Raw genomic sequence first — 16,344 nt, 5'->3', positions numbered from 1 at the left:
AACCAGGGTGGTGCTTGGTTTCTTGTTGCCTTCTAATGTCCGTGTAGTTGCCGCCAAGAGGGGAGGGCAGAGGCAACATAGATCAACAAACCATGTCACTCTTCGTCACCATAAAATACTTTCAATTCAAATCAACAACAAAAGTCTTGTCTTGCTTGCATTCAGATCCTCCTCCTTCCATCCAGTCTGTTGCCCCTATCTGATACACACACAAACATCAAACCACCAGTCGTCTTCATGGTTGAATGCAAATACTATTCTGAATGCAAATATAGGGAAGATGAATGCAAATACAACAAGGGCAATGTATCTAATTAACTAAACAATGTTCACAAAACATAAATGGCTTACAAAACTCATTGACCTTAGCTCTTTCCTGACAAACTAACAAATGCCTAATGCATTCACTAGTACCAACTTTTCTTGCAACCACAAAAGTTCTCTTGCAATATTTACAATTGGCTTCCTTGTGTTTGTTGCCATCATACACATGATCAAAATCATCCCAGATTTCAGATTTAATTTTCTTTTTTTTTGTTTCTATGTGGAACACCTATAAAATTTGAGATGAACAAATATTTTATGCCAAGTTCAGATATGCACACAATTGACATTAAAACTAAACATATGTACAAAATATAGACATTAAAACTTACAAGGAATCCGAGGTAGTGTTGGCGACGATTGTTTCACACAGAATCTTAGTGATGCTTGAGATAACACAACATTTACCCATGGGGATTGATGACCCACAAGTATAGGGGATCTATCTTAGTCCTTTCGATAAGTAAGAGTGTCGAACCCAACGAGGAGCAGAAGGATCTAACAAGTGGTTTTCAACAAGGTAAAATCTGCAAGCACTGAAATTATCGGTAACAAGTAGTTGTGTGGTGAGATGATTCGTAGCAAGTAGCAAGTAACAAAAGTAACAACGGTGCAACAAAGTGGCCCAATCCCTTTTGTAGCAAGGGACAAGTCTGGACAAAGTCTTATAGGAGGTAAAACGCTCCCGAAGACACATGGGAATTTCTGTCAAGCTAGTTTTCATCATGTTCATATGATTCACGTTCGTTACTTTGATAGTATGATATGTGGGTGGACCGGCGCTTGGGTACTGCCCTTACTTGGACAAGCATCCCACTTATGATTAACCCCTCTCGCAAGCATCCGCAACTATGAAAGAAGAATTAAGACAAAGTCTAACCATAGCATTAAACTAGTGGATCCAAATCAGCCCCTTACGAAGCAACACATAAACTAGGGTTTAAGCTTCTGTCACTCTAGCAACCCATCATCTACTTACTACTTCCCAATGCCTTCCTCTAGGCCCAAATAATGGTGAAGTGTTATGTAGTCGACGTTCACATAACACCACTAGAGGAAAAACAACATACAACACATCAAAATATCGAACGAATACCAAATTCACATGACTACTTATAGCATGACTTATCCCATGTCCTCAGGAACAAAAGTAACTACTCACAAAGCATAATCATATTCATCACCAGAGAGGTAATGAGTAGCATCAAAGATCTGAACATAAACTCTTCCACCGTGTAATCCAACTAGCATCAACTACAAAGAGTAATTAACACTACTAGCAACCTTACAAGTACCAATCAGAGTCGCGAGACGGAGATTGGTTACAAGAGATGAACTAGGGTTTGGAGATGAGATGGTGCTGATGAATATGTTGATGGTGATGAGTCCCCTCCGATGAGAGGAGTGTTGGTGATGACGATGGCGACGATTTCCCCCTCCGGGAGGGAAGTTTCCCCGATAGGATCGTCCCGCCGGAGCTCTAGATTGGTTCTGCTCAAGTTCCGCCTCGTGGTGGCGGCGAATCCTTCGAAAAGCCTCCCCTTGATTTTTTCCAGACCGAAACCCTTCTTGTAGCAAAAGGGGGGAGCTAGAGGGCCAAGTGGGAGCCCACAAGCCCCCTAGGTGCGGCCAGGGGGGCCGCGCCTAGCAGGCTTGTGGCCTCCTGCTGGCGCCCCTCCGGCACTTCTTCGGCCCAGTATTTTTTATAAATCCCCAAAAAAAATCCACGTTGATTTTCACGGCTTTTGGAGTTGCGCAGAATAAGCATCTCAAACTTGCTCCTTTTTCAGGCCAGAATTCCAGCTGCCGGCATTCTCCCTCTTCATATAAACCTTGCAAAATAAGAGAGAAATGGCATAAGTATTGTACCGTGAAGTGTAATAACAGCCCAAAAAGCGATAAATATCAGCATGAAAGCATGATGCAAAATGGACGTATCAACTCCCCCAAGCTTAGACCTCGCTTGTCCTCAAGCGAAAGCCGAGATCAATAAATATGCCCACATGTTTAGAGAGAGAGGTGTCGACAAAACAAGATACAAACATGCAGGCATCATGATCATGATCAGAACAGCAATACCATCATATCATCTCTTATGCTAAAGTGACAATTCCTTCACAAAGTAAAGCATGGATCAAGAACCTTACCGAGAATTAACAACCGAAAGCCTTTAGTCATTGAAGCAATTGCAATTTATCATAACATCGGAAAGAGTCAAATAAGAGCTTGTAAAGCAAATCCACATACTCAATCATCTTTTCGTTCTCTACAATTGGTACAACTCACGTGGTACTCATGAGATCAAAGTTTCAGCTGGACACAGAGAAAGATAGGGGCTTACAGTTTCGCCTCCCAACCATTTACCTCAAGGGTAATATCAACAATAATAATTCATGAATACTTACTTCCAAGTTGACCTATGAATATAGATCTTTCCCAAGCATATGACGTTAGCTAAGATAAAGGCAAAATAAGGAATTGGTGAAGATCACCATGACTCTTTCAAGGGCAAAAAGTAAAGGTACAAGATAGGCCCTTCGCAGAGGGAAGCAGAGGTTGTCATGCACTTTTGAGGTTTGGATGCGTGTCCTCTTAGTGTGAAGGAACGTCACTTTATATTGCTTCCTGTGATAAAGAACTTTATTATGCAGTCTGTCGCTTTTATGTCTTCCTCATCACAGGTTCGTACAAAGCTTATTTTCCATACACTAATAGATCATACATATTAGGGAGAAATTTTTATTGCTTGCACCGATGACAACTTACTTGAGGGATCTTATTCAATCCATAGGTAGGTATGGTGGACTCTCATGGCAAAACTGGGTTGAAGGTTTATGGATGCAAAAGTAGTATCTCTGCTTGGTGCGAGAGGTTTGGCTAATATGAGGTGGAAGCAATCGTCACATGCTAAGGGATCTTTAGTCATATAACATTGTTCGGAACCAAGCAAACACAATTCATTATGTTGTCTTCCTTGTCCAACATCTACTTCTAAGCATGTAATAGTTTAGTGAGTGTTCACAATCATAGATGGTGTTAAAGATGATATATTTATATGTGAACCTCTCCTTCTTTATCACTTCCTATTAATTGCAACAATGACCAAGGTCTACGTTTTTCTACCCTCAACAAGTTTCAATCATCATTCTTTTTATATGTGAAGCCATCACTTCCCATAAGATCATTACATGATCTTTCATGCTTTTATTCTTTTCTCATTCTTTTGATCATGGCATGAGGCAAGGCCCTTAACTAAGACACTCTTTATTATATGGCTCACGATCTCGAATACATCGGGGGTGACACAAAGCAAAACTCAAGCCTAAAACACTAAGACCTTTAATCTATTAAAGAAAGATAAAACCAAAAAGGAACGAACTAAAACAAAGGTAAAGGAAAAAGATGTGATGGTGATACGATACCGGGGCAACTCCCCCAAGCTTGGCACAAGCCAAGGGGATTGCCCATACCCATGCTCAGTTGTCTTCCTTTGGAGGTGATGGTGATGGCATTGTTTTGTCCTTTGATTCCAAGAGGGCCATCAATCTTTGATTTATACCTTGGAGATCTGTGATATGTTTCTCCAGGAAAACAACTTCACGAGTGAGATAAGTATTGCGAGCACGAGTTGTTTCACAAAACCTCAAGAGTTCAATCAAGGACGGAGACAGTAGGTGGAGGTAGGGTTGGAGGAAATCCACATCTTCAACTTCTTCCTTGTTGAACACAGATTGTACTTCGTCCCACGCCTGATTCCTCTCCTCAGTTCTGCCCTTGGCTTCCGCGACTTCCACTCTTTTCAGATCAGCATCTACTTCTTCATAGACTTGAGGGAAATTGTTGTCCCCGACAGATTCCTGAGACGTCATCCTTTCTCTAAATCTGCGGCAGAAAACAGGCTCAAAACGAAAACATAGGAAATTTGCATGAGACGAGGGTCAGACCTTACGGGAGAATATATAATGATTTTTTTCCGACCAGAAGGATTACTTCGCAAGAAAACAGAGTCCGGGAGGCACACGAGGTGGCCACAAGCCCCCCAGGCGTGGCCAGGGGGGTGGCACGTGCCTGGCAGGCTTGTCGCTTTCTCGTGCGCTTTCCGGACTATTTCAATTTTTTCTAATTTTCTAAATATTCCAAAACGGAGAAATATTCCTACTGGAAAAGTTTTGGAGTCTGTTTACTTACCGAATCACATACCTCTTCGTTTTCGGAGTCTGAAATAGGTTGATAAATATCCCTTAGGTATTCCTCCGGAGTTATGGTCTTGATAATATTGCTTTCAACATTTATGGGAGTACCTGAGATATAATGCTTGATTCTCTGCCATTTACCACCCTCGAAAAATTACCTTCCGTCTTGTTGATCTTGATAGCACCGGAACGATATACTTCCTCAACAATGCAAGGACCTTCCCATTTAGAGAGAAGCTTGCCTGCAAAAAAATCTTAAACGAGAATTATATAGCAAGACATAATCACCTACATTAAACTCACGCTTTTGTATCCTTTTATCATGCCACCTCTTAACCTTTTTTTGAACAACTTGGCATTCTCATATGCCTGAGTTCTCCACTCATCAAGCGAGCTAATGTCAAATAACCTCTTCTCACCAGCAAGTTTGAAATCAAAGTTGAGCTCTTTGATTGCCCAATAAGCTTTATGCTCTAGCTCAAGAGGTAAATGACATGCTTTATCGTACACCATTATATAGAGAGACATGCCCATGGGATTTTTATAGGCAGTTCTATAAGCCCACAGTGCATCATCGAGCTTCTTAGACCAATTCTTTCTAGACCTATTGACAGTCTTTTGCAGAATTAGCTTAATCTCTCTATTGCTTAGCTCTACTTGACCACTGGACTGAGGGTGATTTTCACGCCCAAGATGCGACCCTATCATCAATTTGGCACGGGGGCCTCGTCAGGGATAGAAGCGCATCTCGTCGTGTCGCAAGAATGGATATCGTTACAAGTACATGTACTGAAAAGAAGATACACACACACACACACACACACACACACACACATATATATATATATATATATATATATATATATATATATATAGAATTGGCTTACACTCGCCACAAGCCATATCAGAGTCACAACAGTACAATACATAATCATCATGAATAAGAGCAGGGTCCGACTACGGACGAAAACAAACGACAAAAGAAGAACGATGTACATCCTTGCTATCCCAGGCTGCCGGCCTGGAACCCACCCTAGATCGATGTAGAAGAAGAAGAAGAAGCAACTCCAAATGAACAATCAACGCGCTCGCATCAAGTAACCTTTACTTGTACCTGCAGCTGGTGTTGTAGTAATTTGTGAGCCACAGGGGACTCAGCAATCTCATTTCCAAAGGTATCAAGACTAGCAAAGCTTAATGAGTGAGGTAAGGTTAAGTGGTGAGGTTGCAGCAGCGCTAACCATATATGAGGTGGCTAACTTACGAGTACAAGCATAAAGAGGGGGAAGATCTATGCATAACGCACGTGAATTACTGATGATCAAATGAATGATCCTGAACACCTACCTACGTCAGACATAACCCCACCGTGTCCTTGATCGGAGAAGGAACTCATGAAAGAGACAGTCACGGTTACGCACACAGTTGGCATATTTTAATTAAGTTAACTTCAACTTATCTAGAACCAGTGTTAAACAAAGTTTACACGTTGCCACATAACCGCGGGCACAACTTTCCGAAAGATTTAACCCTGCAGGGGTCCTCCAACTATTTCATCACAAATTACCACAAGCCGCATAGAAATCCTCAATCACAAAGCTCGCGATCTCGTCGGATTCCCTAGTGGAAAACCTCAACTTTGAGATTACCCAAAGCATCACCGGAATCCCGATGCACAAGATATCTCGTCAAAGGTAAAACTAATCCAGCAAGGCCGCCCGACGTGTCGACGATCCCGATAGGAGCCGCGTATCTCGTTCTCAGGACACGACGGACAAGCTAGAGGTCGGGATCGCTAAACCTCTGGGTGACCAGAGGGGCACCGGACATCGCCGAGGTGGGACGAACACTCTTGAGGAGCACTGGCCCGGGGGTTGATTAAATTATCCTCGGGTTAATTACTCCCTATGCAGTTCATTAGTTATTAGGCAAATGTAGTACTAAAGTTGGGCCTTGCGAGACCAGCTTTAATCTAAAATGAATTATCAAGGGGGTCCCCATAACAAGCCCAATCGTGTTAGGAGCGCTCATTTATGGAATATAACACCGGTAGCCGAAACTAAGGGGGCATAGGTGGAACAAAACACCAGGCTAGAAAGGCCGAGCCTTTCACCTTTTACCAAGTATATAGGTGCATTAAATTAAATAGCAATAATATGGTGATATGACAAGGGACCCATGTTATCACATGGAAGCAACTACACCTGCAACTAGCAACGCTAACAACATGGTTAAGCAACATGTTATCGATGAAACTCCACGCTTAATTATTTAATTCACTCCCATTTATCAACACAACAATATTAAATTGTTGTTAACATGACAAGGGGTGAACCGGGTGATTCTACAAGTCATCCTAGTCGGTTAACACGCGAAACTTAGAACGGATCTACGGCACAAGAAACATGCAACGCAATATATCATGCCATGAATGCGTCATGCATGCGAGTTCAACAACACGTGCAAGAAGAGAAAGAAGCATATGTCGCCACGGCGACCGAGAGGGAACCATGGCGACAAGATGAAAATGAAGCCACGACAACGTTCCTATCCCGATACTCAACGAGATGTTGGCGCCAACGAAGTGGAAGCGTGTGCGGGAACGCTAAATAAAGATGGGGTGATCCCGCTATCGGGTTCCCATGTGTCGAGGGCACGACGAAAAGGAAGACAACGTGCAACGAGCAAACATATAACGCAAACATAAGATACATCTCATACATCACATGTATACGGTTCACGACACGTTCATCGGTATACCTTCGAAGCGTGCATATCGTAGCGGTTCAGTTCGTTGCGGCAAAGGAGAACATGAGTCACCGCGGACGTAGTGGTACTCGTGGTACTCCGGTCTCGTCGACGGTAGTCGTTCGCTTGGCGTTGGTAGATGGGTCTTTGACGACGGTAGTCGAACACGTTCCGAAGATGGTCGGGGTCGTTGAGGACGTCGTGGTACTCGTGAACTTGTCCGAGATCCATGGTGGCGGGGATGGTGCTCGCGGACTCCGGCGACGTTCCCGAAAGGCGATAGGGCGAGGCAACGCAACAACATCTAGCGGACAGCGGCCTACAACAACTACAGCAACTAGCTAGCAGCTAAGACAGCAACTAACACAAGCAAAAACAAACATCTACAACAAGCAACAACTAAGCAGACTACGCCACCTAGGAGCAACTAGTAGCAGCCGACAGCAGCACAACTAGCAGCAATAGCAACCTAGCAGCAGCAGCTACTAGCATTAGCAAGCAGCAGCTACACGGCTAGCACTAGCAGACAAGCAAGCAAGCGCAACAAGCAAAGCAACTACATGGCAACTCACAGCAAGCAGCAACAGCAACGGGACAGCAGGCAGCAACAGGCAAGCAAGCATCGGGCAACAACATCCTAGCAGCAACTACAGGCAGCAGGAGGAGCTACAACACAGGCACGCGACGACACTGCTAGCACTCGGCGGGGAATGGCGGCAGGAGCAACATGCAGCAAGCTACGCAGCAGCTTCGCACAGTAGCAACATCACCACGGCAGGCAAGCACATCACGGCAGGGCGGCGCACCGGCGAGCACGGCAAGAGGCGAGGTCGGGCAGGACGGCGGCAGCGCGCAGAGGGCCTCGGGCCGGCCAGGGTCGACGAGGGGAACCGCGGGCACGATGGCCATGGCGAGCTCACGAGGGCGAGGGCCGAGGGCGAGGCCATGGGGAGCACGACGGCGACCGGGGAACCTATAGGCGAGGCGGCGCGGGGAGGCAGCGAGGCGGAGCAGCACGATTGACGCCGGCGGCTCGGCAAGCCGGTGCGGGCAGGGGGCGAGGCCGAGGCCAGGAACCTACGGGGCTGGGCGGCGCACGGGGAGGTGAGGTCGGCGGCGCGGCACCTGCGCGAGGGAGAGGAGAGGCGAGGGGCTAGTGATCGGGGCGAGGGGAAGCTGCGCGACGAGGGGAGGAGAGAGAGGGGATCATGACGAGGGAGAAGAACAGAGGGGGCTCGGCAGGGGAGGACGAGAAACGAGGGACGAGGGGGCTGAGGAGGCTGCCGCTAGGGTTGGCCAGGCAGGTGGGCTTTGGGCCGGCTCGGCTAGGCTCCCTCTTCCCCTAATCTTCTCTGCTCTATTTCTTTAAAAACAGAAAACACCACACACAAAAAAAAAGATCTAACAAAAATAGAAGAAATAATTTTGACTCCTTTAAAACAAACCCCAACTATAAAATAGATTGGACATTTTTTTAAACGAATAAAAAATAATTTTTTTTGAAGAATTAAAATAAAACCCTTTTTTATAAGAGAATAAAGTAAAACCCCTTTTAACAAATAAGATGAGACTCTAGTTTTGAAAACAAACAAAAGGAAAAAAATAAAGAAAACCCAAGGGGTTGCCTCCACCTTTAATAAAATGAGTTTTAAAAGAAGACGAATTTATTTTGAAGGGGTTAAAACAGAAATCTTTTACGCAACCACAAAATAGAATAGAGAGGAGAGAAGGGTTTTAGGTCCATGTTGTAACAGGGTTTGAAGGGGCTCTGTTGCACCCACTCTCATCACGCCAACGAACAACGCCACACTCACAAAGCACTCACAAGCATTAACACCCAACAACACGGAGCAACAAGCAACACCGACAAAACACAGTTGACATGATGCCATGCATGATGCCATGATTCAAACTACATGATGATGCAACAAACAGAATATAATCACACGACGGAAACGGAAATGAAGGGGAATCTTCTGGGGCGTCGGTCTCGGGCTGTAACAACTCTCCTACACTACAAGAGGATCTCGCCCCGAGATCCAAGAATGAAAGGGGGAGAGGATGAGAAGGAACAAGAGGTAAAAACTTAGTCGCTTCTTTGACAAACGAGTGAAACCAACAATCCTTGAAGGTTGCAAAGAGATGAGGAATGATATGAGAAACAAGCAAAAATTCACGGAAAATTTCGGCGGCACTTCGGTAGGAAAATGGGACAAAAAATTCGATAAGAAGAGAGAATTAGACAATATACATAACAAACAACTAAATAGAACAAGGGAACACCATGATCTTGATAGAACAAGATGCTAGACCCAAAGAGCAACATCACAATGCCTCCGGAACAAGAGAATATGAAATAGCTCAAGCGGAAGAAGAGAATGAAGAAAAGAATGCCAACTATCATCACAATAGAATTGAAGAGCCTCCGGACAGAGAATTGACGTAGTAGTTGGAAAACCAACAACGAAAAGAACAAGATAGTAGCAGGCTTATGAAAATCATCACAACATTTATGAGGTGACAACCAACCACTAAAAGAAACAAGGATAGATTCGGGAAACAAGATATGCACACTTCTTACACCAAGAGGATACATTGAGAACTTGGATTAATGACAAGCACCATGATAGCATAATCCATAGGAAAAGCTTTAGATGAAATCCAAACCAAGATAGCTCAAAGAAGAAATCATGGGTTGAAATATCTCATGATCAAAGAATTGGTGGGTTTAATTATCTCATTCTTGAAAGGAAAACTCTTCGAGGCTCCTACACTAACAAGAGTGCTATAATACCACCTCAAAGGATGAAGGAAGAACAAATACACTGGAGATGCAAGATAAAGAATACTTGAGGTACTCCAACCGGAATTTTGAAGAACACTTTGAGAAAAATCACATCGTTGAAGAACCACCATGACGAGCCTCCGTATACAAATGAATGATGCAACGATATGAAGGTATAAAAGAATAAGATTATGACCTTGCCAAGATTTAGATGAAGCTGTTGGGGAACGTCGCATGGGAAACAAAAATTTTCCTACGCGCACGAAGACCTATCATGGTGATGTCCATCTACGAGAGGGGATGAGTGATCTACGTACCCTTGTAGATCGAACAGCAGAAGCGTTAGAGAACGCGGTTGATGTAGTGGAACGTCCTCACGTCCCTCGATCCGCCCCGCGAACAATCCCGCGATCAGTCCCACGATCTAGTACCGAACGGACGACACCTCCGCGTTCAGCACACGTACAGCTCGACGATGATCTCGGCCTTCTTGATCCAGCAAGAGAGACGGAGAGGTAGATAAGTTCTCTGGCAGCGTGACGGCGCTCCGGAGGTTGGTGATGACCTTGTCTTAGCAGGGCTCCGCCCGAGCTCCGCAGAAACGCGATCTAGAGGAAAAACCGTGGAGGTATGTGGTCGGGCTGCCGTGGAAAAGTCGTCTCAAATCAGCCCCAATACCTCCGTATATATAGGTGGGAGGGAGGGGACCTTGCCTTGGGGCTCAAGGAGCCCCAAGGGGGTCGGCCGAGCCAAGGGGGGAAGGCTCCCCCCCCAAACCGAGTTGGACTTAGTTTGGTGGGTGGGAGTCCTTCCCTTCCTTCCCACTTCCCCTTTTTTTTCTTTCTCTTTGATTTTTATCTCTATGGCGCATAGGGCCCTTTTGGGCTGTCCCACCAGCCCACTAAGGGCTGGTGTGCCACCCTCAAGGCCTATGGGCTTCCCCGGGGTGGGTTGCCCCCCCCGGTGAACTCCCGGAACCCATTCGTCATTCCCGGTACATTCCCGGTAACTCCGAAAACCTTCCGGTAATCAAATGAGGTCATCCTATATATCAATCTTCATTTCCGGACTATTCCGGAAACCCTCGTGACGTCCGTGATCTCATCCGAGACTCCGAACAACATTCGGTAACCAACCATATAACTCAAATACGCATAAAACAACGTCGAACCTTAAGTGTGCAGACCCTGCGGGTTCAAGAACTATGTAGACATGACCCGAGAGACTCCTCGGTCAATATCCAATAGCGGGACCTGGATGCCCATATTGGATCCTACATATTCTACGAAGATCTTATCGTTTGAAACTCAGTGCCAAGGATTCATATAATCCCGTATGTCATTCCCTTTGTCCTTCGGTATGTTACTTGCCCGAGATTCGATCGTCAGTATCCGGATACCTATTTCAACCTCGTTTACCGGCAAGTCTCTTTACTCGTTCCGTAATACAAGATCCCGCAACTTACACTAAGTCACATTGCTTGCAAGGCTTGTGTGTGATGTTGTATTACCGAGTGGGCCCCGAGATACCTCTCCGTCACACGGAGTGACAAATCCCAGTCTTGATCCATACTAACTCAACTAACACCTTCGGAGATACCTGTAGAGCATCTTTATAGTCACCCAGTTACGTTGCGACGTTTGATACACACAAAGCATTCCTCCGGTGTCAGTGAGTTATATGATCTCATGGTCATAGGAATAAATACTTGACACGCAGAAAACAGTAGCAACAAAATGACACGATCAATATGCTACGTCTATTAGTTTGGGTCTAGTCCATCACGTGATTCTCCTAATGACGTGATCTAGTTATCAAGCAACAACACCTTGTTCATAATCAGAAGACACTGACTATCTTTGATCAACTGGCTAGCCAACTAGAGGCTTGCTAGGGACGGTGTTTTGTCTATGTATCCACACATGTAAATGAGTCTTCATTCAATACAATTATAGCATGGATAATAAACTATTATCTTGATACAGGAATCATAATAATAACTATATTTATTATTGCCTCTAGGGCATAATTCCAACAGTCTCCCACTTGCACTAGAGTCATTAATCTAGCCCTCACATCATCATGTGAATTACATTGTAATAAATCTAACACCCATACAGTTCTGGTGTTGATCATGCTTTGGCCGTGGAAGAGGTTTAGTCAGCGGGTCTGCTACATTTAGATCCGTGTGCACTTTGCATATATTTACGTCCTCTCCCTCGACGTAGTCGCGGATGAGGTTGAAGCGTCGTTTGATGTGTCTGGTCTTCTTGTGAAACCGTGGTTCCTTTGCTAAGGCAATGGCACCCGTGTTGTCACAGAACAAGGTTATTGGATTCAGTGCGCTTGGCACCACTCCAAGATCCGTCATGAACTGCTTCATCCAGACACCCTCTTTAGCCGCCTCCGAGGCAGCCACGTACTCCGCTTCACATGTAGAATCTGCTACGACGCTTTGCTTGGAACTGCACCAGCTTACTGCACCCCCATTAAGAATAAATACGTATCCGGTTTGCGACTTAGAGTCGTTCGGATCTGTGTCAAAGCTTGCATCGACGTAACCTTTTACGGCGAGCTCTTCGTCACCTCCATACACGAGAAACATCTCCTTAGTCTTTTTCAGGTACTTCAGGATATTCTTGACCGCTGTCCAGTGATCCACTCCTGGATTACTCTGGAACCTACCTGCCATACTTATGGCCAGGCTCACATCCGGTCTAGTGCACAGCATTGCATACATGATAGAACCTATGGCTGAAGCATAGGGGACGGAGCGCATATGCTCTTTATCTTCATCAGTTGCTGGGCACTGAGTCTTACTCAATCTCGTACCTTGTAGAACTGGCAAGAACCCTTTCTTGGACTGTTCCATTTTGAACCTTTTCAAAACTTTATCAAGGTATGTGCTTTGTGAAAGTCCTATCAGGCGTTTTGATCTATCCCTATAGATCTTAATGCCTAGAATGTAAGCAGCTTCTCCTAGGTCCTTCATAGAGAAACTTTTATTCAAGTAACCCTTTATGCTCTCCAAAAACTCTACGTTGTTTCCAATCAGTAATATGTCATCCACATATAATATTAGAAACGCCACAGAGCTCCCACTCACTTTCTTGTAAATACAAGATTCTCCAACCACTTGTATAAACCCAAATGCTTTGATCACCTCATCAAAGCGTTTGTTCCAACTCCGAGATGCTTGCACCAGTCCATAAATGGATCGCTGGAGCTTGCACACCTTGTTAGCATTCTTAGGATCGACAAAACCTTCGGGTTGTATCATATAAGACTCTTCCTTAAGGAAACCGTTAAGGAACGCTGTTTTGACATCCATCTGCCAGATTTCATAATCGAAAAATGCAGCTATTGCTAACATGATTCTGACAGACTTAAGCATCGCTACGGGTGAGAAAGTCTCATCGTAGTCAACTCCTTGAACTTGTGAAAAACCCTTTGCCACAAGTCGAGCATTATAAACGGTCACATTGCCGTCAGCGTCCATCTTCCTCTTAAAGATCCATTTGTTCTGAATAGTCTTGCGGCCCTCAGGTAGTACCTCCAAAGTCCACACTTTGTTCTCATACATGGATCCTATCTCGGATTTCATGGCTTCTAGCCATTTGTTGGAATCTGGGCCCACCATTGCTTCTTCATAATTCGCAGGTTCATTGTTGCCCAACAACATGATTGATAAGACGGGATTTCCGTACCACTCTGGAGCAGCACGTGGTCTCGTCGACCTGCGTGGTTCGACAGAAACTTGAACTGGAGTTTCATGATCATCATCATTAACTTCCTCCTCAACCGGCGTCGCAACGATAGAGGTTTCCCCTTGCCCTGCGCCACCATCCAGAGGGATGAGAGGTTCGACAACCTCGTCAAGTTCTATCTTCCTCCCACTCAATTCTCTCGAGAGAAACTCCTTCTCGAGAAAAGCTCCGTTTTTAGCAACAAACACTTTGCCCTCGGATTTGAGATAGAAGGTGTACCCAACTGTCTCTTTTGGGTAACCTATGAAGACGCACTTTTCCGCTTTGGGTTCCAGCTTTTCAGGCTGAAGCTTTTTGACATAAGCATCACATCCCCAAACTTTAAGAAACGACAACTTTGGCCTTTTGCCATACCACAGTTCGTATGGTGTCGTCTCAACGGATTTTGATGGTGCCCTATTTAAAGTGAATGCAGCTGTTTCTAATGCATAACCCCAAAAAGATAACGGCAAATCGGTAAGAGACATCATAGATCGCACCATCTCTAATAAAGTACCATTACGCTGTGGTGTTCCAGGCGGTGTTAACTGTGAAACAATTCCACATTGTCCTAAGTGAGCACCAAACTCGAAACTCAGATATTCACCCCCACGATCAGACCGTAGGAACTTGATCTTCTTGTTACGATGATTTTCCACTTCACTCTGAAATTGCTTGAACTTTTCAAATGTTTCAGACTTGTGCTTCATCAAGTAGACATAACCATATCTACTTAAATCATGAGTGAAGGTGAGAAAATAACGATATCCGCCGCGTGCCTCTACACTCATCGGACCACACACATCGGTATGTATGATTTCCAACAAGTCACTTGCACGCTCCATTGTTCCGGAGAACGGAGTCTTAGTCATCTTGCCCATGAGGCATGGTTCGCACGTGTCAAGTGAATCAAAGTCAAGTGACTCCAAAAGTCCATCAGCATGGAGTTTCTTCATGCGCTTTACACCAATATGACCTAAGCGGCAGTGCCACAAAAATATGGCGCTATCATTGTTAACTCTAACTCTTTTGGTCTCAATGTTATGTATATGTGTATCGTTATCAAGATTCAATATGAACAATCCTCTCACATTCGGTGCATGACCATAAAAGATGTTACTCATAGAAATAGAACAACCATTATTCTCTGACTTAAAAGAGTAACCGTCTCGCAATAAACAAGATCCAGATATAATGTTCATGCTCAACGCAGGCACTAAATAACAATGATTTAAGTTCATCACTAATCCTGATGGTAACTGAAGTGACACTGTGCCGACGGCGATTGCATCAACCTTGGAACCATTTCCTACGCGCATCGTCACTTCATCTTTCGCCAGCCTTCGTCTATTCCGCAGTTCCTGTTTTGAGTTGCAAATATGAGCAACAGAACCGGTATCAAATACCCAGGCACCACTACGAGAGCCGGTTAAGTACACATCAATAACATGTATATCAAATATACCTGATTTTTCTTTGGCCGCCTTCTTATCTGCCAGATACTTGGGGCAATTGCGCTTCCAGTGACCCATACCCTTGCAATAGTAACACTCCGTTTCAGGCTTAGGTCCAGCTTTGGGTTTCTTCGTCGGATTGGCAACAGGCTTGCCGCTCTTCTTCGAATTGCCCTTCTTGCCTTTGCCGTTTCTCTTGAAACTAGTGGTTTTATTCACCATCAACACTTGATGCTCTTTACGGAGTTCAGACTCTGCGACTTTCAGCATCGCAAACAACTCGCCGGGAGACTTGTTCATCCCTTGCATGTTGTAGTTCAACACAAAGCCTTTATAGCTTGGTGGCAGTGATTGAAGGATTCTGTCAGTGATAGCTTCTTGCGGGAGTTCAATCCCTAGCTCAGCTAGACGGTTTGAGTACCCAGACATTTTGAGCACATGTTCACTGACAGACGAGTTTTCCTCCATCTTGCAAGCATAGAATTTATCGGAGGTCTCATACCTCTCGATCCGGGCGTTCTTCTGAAAGATAAACTTCAACTCTTGGAACATCTCAAATGCTCCATGACGCTCAAAGCGACGTTGAAGTCCCGGTTCTAAGCCATACAAGACTGCACATTGAACTATTGAGTAGTCCTCCTTACGTGCTAACCAAGCGTTCTTAACACCCTGATCAGCCGTAGCGGGTGGTTCATCTCCTATCGCAGCATTAAGGACATAGTCCTTCTTCCCAGCTTGTAAGATTAGCTTAAGATTACGAGCCCAGTCTACAAAGTTGCTTCCATCATCTTTCAACTTAGCTTTCTCTAGGAACGTATTAAAATTCAGGATGACTGTAGCGTGAGCCATGATCTACAACACAAATATATTCAAAGTGGACTTAGACTATGTTCAAGATAATTAGAGTTTAACTTAATCAAATTATTCGCTAAACTCCCACTCAAAAAGTACATCTCTCTAGTCATTTGAGTGGTTCATGATCCACTTACACTAGCTCAAGTCCGATCATCACGTGAGTTGAGTATAGTTTCAGTGGTAAGCATCCCTATGCTAATCATATCATCTATATGATTCATGATCGACCTTTCGGTCTC

The sequence above is a fragment of the Hordeum vulgare genome, chromosome 2H (genome assembly GCF_904849725.1).
Source record: "Hordeum vulgare subsp. vulgare chromosome 2H, MorexV3_pseudomolecules_assembly, whole genome shotgun sequence".
Lineage (NCBI taxonomy): Eukaryota > Viridiplantae > Streptophyta > Magnoliopsida > Poales > Poaceae > Hordeum > Hordeum vulgare.
The sequence above is the reverse complement of the archived record's forward strand: the minus strand, read 5'-3'. Positions refer to the sequence as shown.